Below are 9,204 nucleotides of genomic sequence, written 5' to 3'. Positions count from 1 at the left end.
GCATGCGCTGTTAAAACATTTCTTCGAGCATGTGGAATCTGTCCCTCGCTTTCTGTAAACATTCCTCGGCTAACTTATACAACGCGACTTGAGACGAGGTGAAATTGGGTCATGTTTACGAAATCATCACAATGAGCCAGTACCATAAAAACCTGTCGCTGGGTAACTAAAACGTTTCAGTCAACATAAAAGTAAATTACACGGCTATGTCTAATCTCAAAACATATCTAACACGTATTGATTCAACAATTTCGTTTTTATTTGTTCACGTGTGTTGTAGTATTGGAGTTACACACAGGTCTCACTTACACACAGGACGCTACCGACGGGATCCAAAGGTTTCTGTCACGCATGTACATTCACAGCCAGCGGAGGAAAACTACGACAAATGTATGTCAAATCAAACACAACGACTTGTGTTAGATAACTCTATATGTCACCAGCCCGCTTTCCTTCTCACAACGCCTGAAAGGATAATATATCGTCAACTCAATGGCTGTTGCTACCCCTAGTCAGTTGAACCCGTGTATTTAGGTACGTGGTCACGTGTGTGGACTGATGGTCGAGTTCATCCACCCGGTGCTCGTACACTCAGTGGATGGTAATTTCTCCCCGGTCAACAGACCACTTCTAACGGTAAAGCCGGACGACGGGAGGGACAGCTTGACCACATCGCTCTCATACCGAGCGACTTCACATGCAGTTTCTAATAAGGTAGGAAAGTTATTTTGCTCACATTTTCTCATGTTGATTTATATGCGTCTGTGATAAGTGGGCGTCATTAGTTCTACCCCGGTAGAATATACAGTTTGCACCCATTTCTGCAGTTTAGTATGCACTATGTGATCAATGTATTGAACGGCTAAACCGTGAGCTGATTCAGGACAAGAGAGTTGGTTCAGAGCCGTGAGTTGGTTTAGCACTGTTAAACACTGTCTTAGGAAAAATGGATTTGCTTTAGATCTGTATTGAGAAACACTCAGTGCTCTAATTTTGTATTGAGAAACACTCAATGCTCTAGTACGCCATATATCCTGCACTGTTCAACGGTCCAACACCGACGCAGAGACGAGGGGCTGTAGTTTATTTCAGTTCTGTCAACAGTGCCCAACTGTGAGGGATCCGCATACGTGTACTGTTTGTCTACAAAGTAACCCATAGCAGATATTTATTCGACCGAATGGCACATTTGTGGTTGTTGTGCTGATATATCAAATGACAGGAGGCGGTGGGGTGGCCCAGTTGCTAAAGCGTTCGCTCGTCACGCTGAAGATGCGGGTTCGAGTAACACGATGGGTACAATGTGTGACCCATTTATGGTTTCCCCAGTCACGATATTGCTGGAATATTGCTGAAGGTGGCGTAGAACTAAACTCACTCATTAACTCCAATAATCAGATAATTAATCACCAATTATCAATTATTTACTATACATCCGTTTGATCCTCACTGACAGTTGAGCCTTCCATTAGCTGACATCTGTGGAGCCGTTGTCGATGCAGCCTGTTTGTCTACTGTCTCTGTTTGGTACAACGTCTTTATGTCTCTTATAGGAAATACCCACTGGCGTCAATACCTTATAATGTAGGTACACTTGACTCAGTAAATCGTACAATATACTTCGTCATCCGCCATCATGTGAGTGAGTGAGTGCGTGAGTGAGTGAGTGAGTGCGTGAGTAAGTGAGTGAGTGGGTTGGTGAGTGAGTGAGTGTTTGATTCGCCCTTAGCAATATTCTAGCAATATAATGGTCCAGAATTAGAATCGAACCCGAGTCTTAGGCGTAACGAGCTAATGCTTTAACCACTAGTCTACCCCACCGCCCCTCATCATTTGACTGTCATACTACCGCAAGTATGGAAACCGGTACGTCTATATATAATTTCATCACAGCAAATCAATGTAGAATAAATACGCTTGTGGCCTATCCTCCACAGGTTAGGGTAGCCTAGTAGGTAAATCATCCGCTCGTCACGCCGAACACCAGGTTTGATTCCGCACATGGGACAACGTGTGAAGCCCATTTGTGTTGTCCTCCGACGTGATATCGCTTGAATATGGCTAAAAGCCGCGTAAAGCCATCGCCACGCATTCACTCCATATAATCATGAGTAAAAGTTAACCACGGACTATTGCTAAAAGGGGAGTAAAACAAAACTCTCTCCCTCACTCACAAACAATGACAAACGGATTCCAAAGCCTGTTAGTGGATGACCAAGTGTTTTGTACGATTACCCTGTCCATGTATGTCAATCTCGTATGTCACAGGTGTATACTTTGGAATAATACCAATAAAATATTTTGGTCTGCCTACAATAAATTTTGTAGGGTTCAGCGGTTTAACACCTCATGTTTATACATAGAGGTGGTGTCACATCTAAAGGCATTAAGGCTGTAACAAAGTCGTATAATAACCATGAGATTACCTGGAAACGATATAAAATTCTCCATCCCTGTCTACTCAAACATGAAACACATTAACTACACAGTCCTGCTACCGGGGCGATGGATGTAGGCTGATGGTTAGAGCTTCCGCTTGTCACGCTGACGACCTAGGTTCGCATCCCCATGTGAGAAATGTCTACCATTTACCTTAAAGGGATCATAGATTGTCCCGGCGGTGGGGTAAGCTTAACAGTTAAATCGTTCATTTGGCATGTCCGATGACCCGGGCTCGATTTCCCACATGGGTACAATGTGTGAAGCCCATTTGTGGTTTTCCCTGCCGTGATATTGCTGGAATATTGTTAAATGTGGCGTAAAACTCACTCACTCACTCACTCACTCACTCACTCACTCACTCACTCAAAGATGGGCCCTTGGTATCAGGTGCTTTAAAATTACTTAGGCTGAATTACGTCTCATAGATGCAATGGTCACTGGGTGACATGGAAAGTTAATCTGTTCTTAACATTATCCATTGATTAAACGAACCTTTCCTTGCCCCTGGTAAACATCTAAAAGAATACTGTCCCCAGTGGCGTGAAACCAAACTCACTCTGCCACGTGGATCACTACTCCTATACGTAATTTGCATAGTCAATAGAATACAGAAAAATATAAAACATCATGAAGATCTTCATGAGATGGATTAAGCATTGCTAATTGAATTATTCTGCTAGAATGTGCATGTTCTACGACCTCACAGATCCCATTACAATGACCACGGCGGTGCTGACGTGTGCTGTGCAGATAGTGATGAATGAAACACTACCACGGGCTGTGTTGATAGGTTGGCTTTACACAGCCGCTGTGTCGAATGGTCAGTCAATTTACTGTATCTTCATGAGCAGTGCGTTCGGTTTCATTTGAGACCGATGAATTGCACACTGACACAAAATCTAATATTTGCAACAATATTACTAACAAAACCACATTTTGCAGAGTCTCATGAAATCAAATCGGCTGATTTGTCTCACAGTTTTGGACACCTGAATGAAACGATCATGTTGTTGTCACTTGTCGCTATATTTACGAAAAGGGCCTCTTGTTGGCGTGTGAGGCAGCTTTGGGATTTGTGCAGTACAACATAGCGATTATATATGCCTCCAAACCTTGAGTATTTGCACATTTGCACAAATACTCCAATGATATCAGCTCATAAGTGTTTCCTTGGCATGGGCAATCATCATGATTCTACAATGATATCAGCCCATAAGTGTTTCCTTGGCATGGGCAATTTTCATGATTCTACAATGATATCAGCCCATAAGTGTTTCCTTGGCATGGGCAATCATTTGATTTTACAATGATATCAGCCATAAGTGTTTCCTTGGCATGGGCAATCATCGTGATTCTACAATGATATCAGCCCATAAGTGTTTCCTTGGCATGGGCAATCATCATGATTCTACAATGATATCAGCCCATAAGTGTTTCCTTGGCATGGGCAATTTTCATGATTCTACAATGATATCAGCCCATAAGTGTTTCCTTGGCATGGGCAATTTTCATGATTCTACAATGATATCAGCCCATAAGTGTTTCCTTGGCATGGGCAATCATTTGATTTTACAATGATATCAGCCATAAGTGTTTCCTTGGCATGGGCAATCATCGTGATTCTACAATGATATCATCAGAAACAAGCTGTTCTCAGGAGACACAAACATAGTATTTCAGAAATAGAATCACATCACAAATCTGTTCTTGTATTTAATGATATCTGTGAACGAACAACTGATTTTTATGTACAGCGGAAAATACCTACATCATTTTTTACGTTAGGATGACATAAGCCACGTGGGAAGATAAGTTATGGTATATTTGACACTAGGCTGACATCGTTAACCCACAAGAGGAATATGCCATGGTTTCAGTGCCAGAACGATGACACACTTTATCCACATGATAATCCACATGATAATCCACATGACAATACAAGTTAATCCCTAATGTCTTCTTTGATGCTGGGGTCATAAACTTAGTTCGCTGGGCAATATACAACCTGTGTGTGTGAGTGTGTAAAGGGGATGTCTTTCATAAAAAATGATATCCCCCTTTCCTGCATGGGTGAATATACACAAGGATCCTATGGGAATGTTAGGGTATTTAGCCCTTTTCTTGGTAGCTGACTTTTGATATGCTAATACAAACCTGTATATAGTTTCATTCTGGACACAAGCAGGATCAATTTCTTGTCGGATTGACATCTTTCACTCATATGAGAAAAAAGACCTCTTTGATGTCATCAGATCAGACTTAATACAAGACAAACTTAAGGATAACGACCATTGTATTTGTTAACCTCGACGTTTCTGGGGCACTATTTATGTGTCTGTGTGTCGGTCTATCCGTGTGTCTTTCTGTCTCTCTCTCTCTGTGTATGGATGAGTTTGTTTGTTTGCATGTCTGTGCATGTGAGTGTGCGCGTGCTCAGAGAACAAACAATGTTATATATCCATTAAAAGCAGGAATGTTTTGAGGGACAGAATTATAAAGATGTTGCATCAGTCCATTCTACCAGAAATGTTATCCTAAATATTTACGATCGTTCGTAGTAGCACGCTACTTCAGTATACTAGTATTTACGTGATTTGGATATTCCAGTACATTACAAGATGCTAGCTGTTGTTTACATTCAGAAAGACAATCACCTAGTCTGATACCAGAGCGTAGTAGGGAGACTGGCATACATATCATGGTAGGCAGACATGATGGTGTACGAGTAGGAAGTCTTGTGATATGAATGAATTACTTCATGTAGGCTTGGTGTCTGACATTTACGTTAGGAACTATATGTTTAATTCAGACGCAGTATAACCATGTTAAATGTCAAATCTTCAGACACGAATAGTCTATCTGGGATGTAAATAAGTCACAGGGAGTGTTGACAGGCTTTCTGTAGACGTCTTAAGATAATGCCGTGCTACTAAGGGATAGGCAGTGTGGCCTGGCTGAATGATATTTTTATCTTTGTTATGAATACACAATGCCTTTTAGAAAGTGGTCTAAGTGGAACACAAAATATGTTTAGTATTTCACATTCTCAGGAACGTCAGATAGTACTTTTGTTTGGTTGAGTCCCGCCCGGGACCAAACCCGGAGCAGCACCAAGGTCAACCATCTAACCCAGGATGGGACTCAACTCGACAAACGTACTAGTATCTGTACTTTACACAGAAAGTGTAATCCCAAATAACAAGTGTTACTTATCTTTGTTGCCTTACATGCTAGACCTGTTGTACTGTACGTGTTCATGCAAACGAGCGACAAAATGTTTTGAAGGTCAAAGTTAGGAAATTAAATAACACAGTGTCAAATAGCAGGATTTAATTATTTTATTGAAAAGAAGTAACTAGTCTTCCTATCTGTAGCTCTTATTGAGCTTTAAGGCTGGATTTTATCGATAAATATATTTGTACTATTCCACCGAAGGAAAAGTTTGTTTGTAATCTAATATCTTTTAAATGTAGACATATTATTACCATACTGTCGAAATATCTTTTTCATCCTTTTTAACTACGACAGTTTCCAGTTCAAAAATATACTGATTATTTTTCTTTGTGTTATAGTGTTATACACCATTCATTGTATTTTTGTGTAGTATGTTATTTTCTATAAGCCTCTGGCCTGAAACTTCAAATAATTTTTTACACTAGGCGAAATAGAAAGACGCAAAAATAGTCAGGTACAACTTGAAGAATTCCGTCTGATTACAAGAATAACACCGATATTTCGCTGCGAGTTATTTGGAATCCATTCCTGATTTTCAAGCAAAGGGTTCGACCGCTTATTGAACCATGTGCCGATGTTAGGCTCGACGTGGTCAGGAATCGTCCTACCATACCATCCGTCTCACCCCTATACGCTTCATTAAAATTATTACTCCTACGATTGAAACGTTTGGGTCTTTGTTAAATATCTTTATTAGCCCATTGTCGATGGGATGTTGTGGGGCAGAGAACTGGCTAAAGCGTTCGCTCGTCACGGTGAAGGGTAGGGTTCGATTCTTTGCATCGTGTGCTCCGCAGTAGTTTGCCGAAATACAGTCTGGTTTCCGTAGACTCAAAAACCCAGACTACGACGGAATATTGCTAAAAGCGGGGTAAAAGTCGTCGTAATGTGGACTTTGCCAAAAAACCCAAAACAAACAAGCACAGAAAATACCCCCCACCCCCCAAAAAAATAGATAAATAGAAACATAAAAATAAAAATAAATAAGTAAAACAAAAAGCGCACTCAAAAGCAAAACCAACCAAACAAAAGAATAACACAAACAAAACAAACAAACAAACAACCGAAAAAAACAAAAAAACATAATCGTAAGTCCTTGGCAAATATTGAGTTACATTAGATCAATTTTAGAAACTGCAGAATCATGTAAGAACATGAGTCAGCGTACGTACGATAGCTGGTCTATATCGAATAACTGTCTGAAGTGCAGACAGTTAAATTGCATCTTAATAACAATCAATAACCATTGAGGTGAGTGTAACCGCACAAACAATCTGCGATTCACGCGTAGGCGCCATGATGTAACAACAGCCTCTTAGACCTATCAGCGGTCTTTGTGAATCATGCCACTTAACAGTATTCGATAGTTCCAGGGCTCAGTTTCAACATGATGTTTATCAAGCAGGTAGAAACATAAATACCTCAAGAACATACCGGGTTAGCACCGGTACGCTGGAGAGCATCTGCTTGTCTTAAGAGCCCACTAACTGGATCGTATGCCAGTTGCGTCTACCCATGCTCATGCCGTCGATCACTGTGAAACAACAACAACAACAATAACCCCCACCAAAAAAAAAACCAAACCAAAACCAAAACCAAAAAAACAAAAAACAAAAAAAAACAAAAAAAAACAAAAAAACAACAACAAAAAACAACAAAAAACCAAAAAAAAAACCCAAAAAAACAACAAAAAACAACAACAGGCATACAACAGGGGGCACCAATAGCGAAGGCGACACAGTTCGCCGAGTTGTGTCTTTTGAATTCTTATACTTTTCTAGTTTTGCCTGAAATGACATGCAAGTGGAAAACGTCTGGGACATACATCATGCCAGGAAACACTCCGGTCTCTGACACGGCGAGACACAACTGAAACACTGTTCAAGTGTCAATGCCCCTAACTCATATCTTTACAACAGCATTTTAAGTTTTGAAGATTTGCGTTTTTTATGTTCCACCGGGCACGTATTGATTCGGAAGGTGACTCAAACCCAGACAACAAGACGGAGTCGTGTGCTTGTCTGATGAACTTGTAAACAGTTATTGTAATGTGTGAGTGAATGAGTTACAGTGGTTTTACGCCACTTTTAGCAATATGCAAGCCAATAGAGGGCAGGCAACGCCTCTTACACCGGTGCCCTGTCCTTCAATGTGTCGAGTTAAACCACTCGGTTGTCACTTTTACCTTAGACCCATGAAGATCGAACTGGTATTCAGTTGCACATGCTTGTCGTAACAGGAGGCGACTAATGGGATTGGGGGCTCGGGCTCGCTGATGTGGCTGACCAGTGTCATAAAATATCTCGGTTCTTTTGTTTACATAAAAAACCCAAATGGCTCCCCGTTTTCCTACCCATCAGTCCTGTGCCAACTGTCACAGTGTGTTTTCCTAGAGACTGAATGTTGTTCTGGATGTATACACATGTGAATTCATTGAACCGAGTTGTATGAAATGAGGACGCCCGAACTAAGACGTCCGTGACACATACCTGGGAGGTCACAAAGTAAGGCCTTCCAATACAACGATTTGTTAACTCAACCTTATGTGTATGCAGTAAGGTTTTAAGGAATACACGAACCCCCTTTATAGGTGGTTGGTTTCATGTTGTCAGTTCCACGTGAGAAGAATGCCGAAAGTCAATATCCAATTTCGTGCAACTCACAAGCACGGCAGGCTGTTGGAAATATCATCAGGGCATGGACCCTCGATCAGGGCTGGTAGGGTAGCCTAGTGGTTAAAGCGTTCACTCGTGACGCTGAAGAACCGAGCTCCATAAACAACATGGGTACAACATATGAAGCCAATTTGTAGGGTCCCCCGCCGTAATAATTCTGCTATGTTGCTAACAGCGGCGTAAAACCACTCTCACCCAATGAGTGGAGCCTCGTTCATAGGTTTCGAGCACACAAAGTACGCGCACATTCCACCTTACATTGTTTTTTTGGTCGATATTACGCAATACTACCATCACGATTGTGATACACTGAATTGAAGAGTGTTAAATATTTATAAAGAGTATTATAAATCTAGACCATGTAAGTGTCAAAAAGCTTTATATCTAGTACTAGCTGTCAAGTGTTGACTGTGGCGTCATCAAAAGAGTGAGTGAGTGAGTTTAGTTTTACGCTGCACTCAGCAATATTCCATCTATATGGCGGCGGTCTGTAAATAATTGAGTCTGGTCCAGACAATCCAGTTATCAACAACATGAGCATCGATCTGCGCAATTGGGAAGCGATGACATGTGTCAACCAATTTAGCGAGCCTGACCACCCGATCCCGTTAGTCGCCTCTCACGACAAGCATAGTCGCCTTTTATGGCAAGCATGGGTTGCTGAAGTCCTATTCTACCCCATTACCTTCACGGGTCGTTATCAAAAGGAACCAAATAACAACACAATCCCAAATCCACAAAACCCCACAATCAAACGAACAAACATAAAAACGTATAATCAAATTTTAGTATCATTTGCACAATAACAACTCAAGTCTTTATTGTTTAATCTTCACATTTCGCTTGTTTTAAG

General features: G+C 41.0%; 1 protein-coding gene across 1 annotated transcript in view; it reads left to right on the top strand.

Moving 5' to 3' along the window:
• Positions 1–253: 253 nt before the first annotated feature.
• The window catches only part of LOC137278047 (solute carrier organic anion transporter family member 2A1-like), a 30,679-nt gene continuing 21,728 nt past the window's right edge, over positions 254–9,204 (top strand). The window contains exon 1 of the mRNA XM_067810099.1: positions 254–714. The gene's annotated coding sequence lies outside the window, so the exon portion shown is untranslated. The remainder of the gene's footprint in view (positions 715–9,204) is intronic.

The sequence above is a fragment of the Haliotis asinina genome, chromosome 3 (genome assembly GCF_037392515.1).
Source record: "Haliotis asinina isolate JCU_RB_2024 chromosome 3, JCU_Hal_asi_v2, whole genome shotgun sequence".
Lineage (NCBI taxonomy): Eukaryota > Metazoa > Mollusca > Gastropoda > Lepetellida > Haliotidae > Haliotis > Haliotis asinina.
Note: the sequence above shows the minus strand (reverse complement) of the source record. Positions and strands in the feature narration are given on the sequence as shown.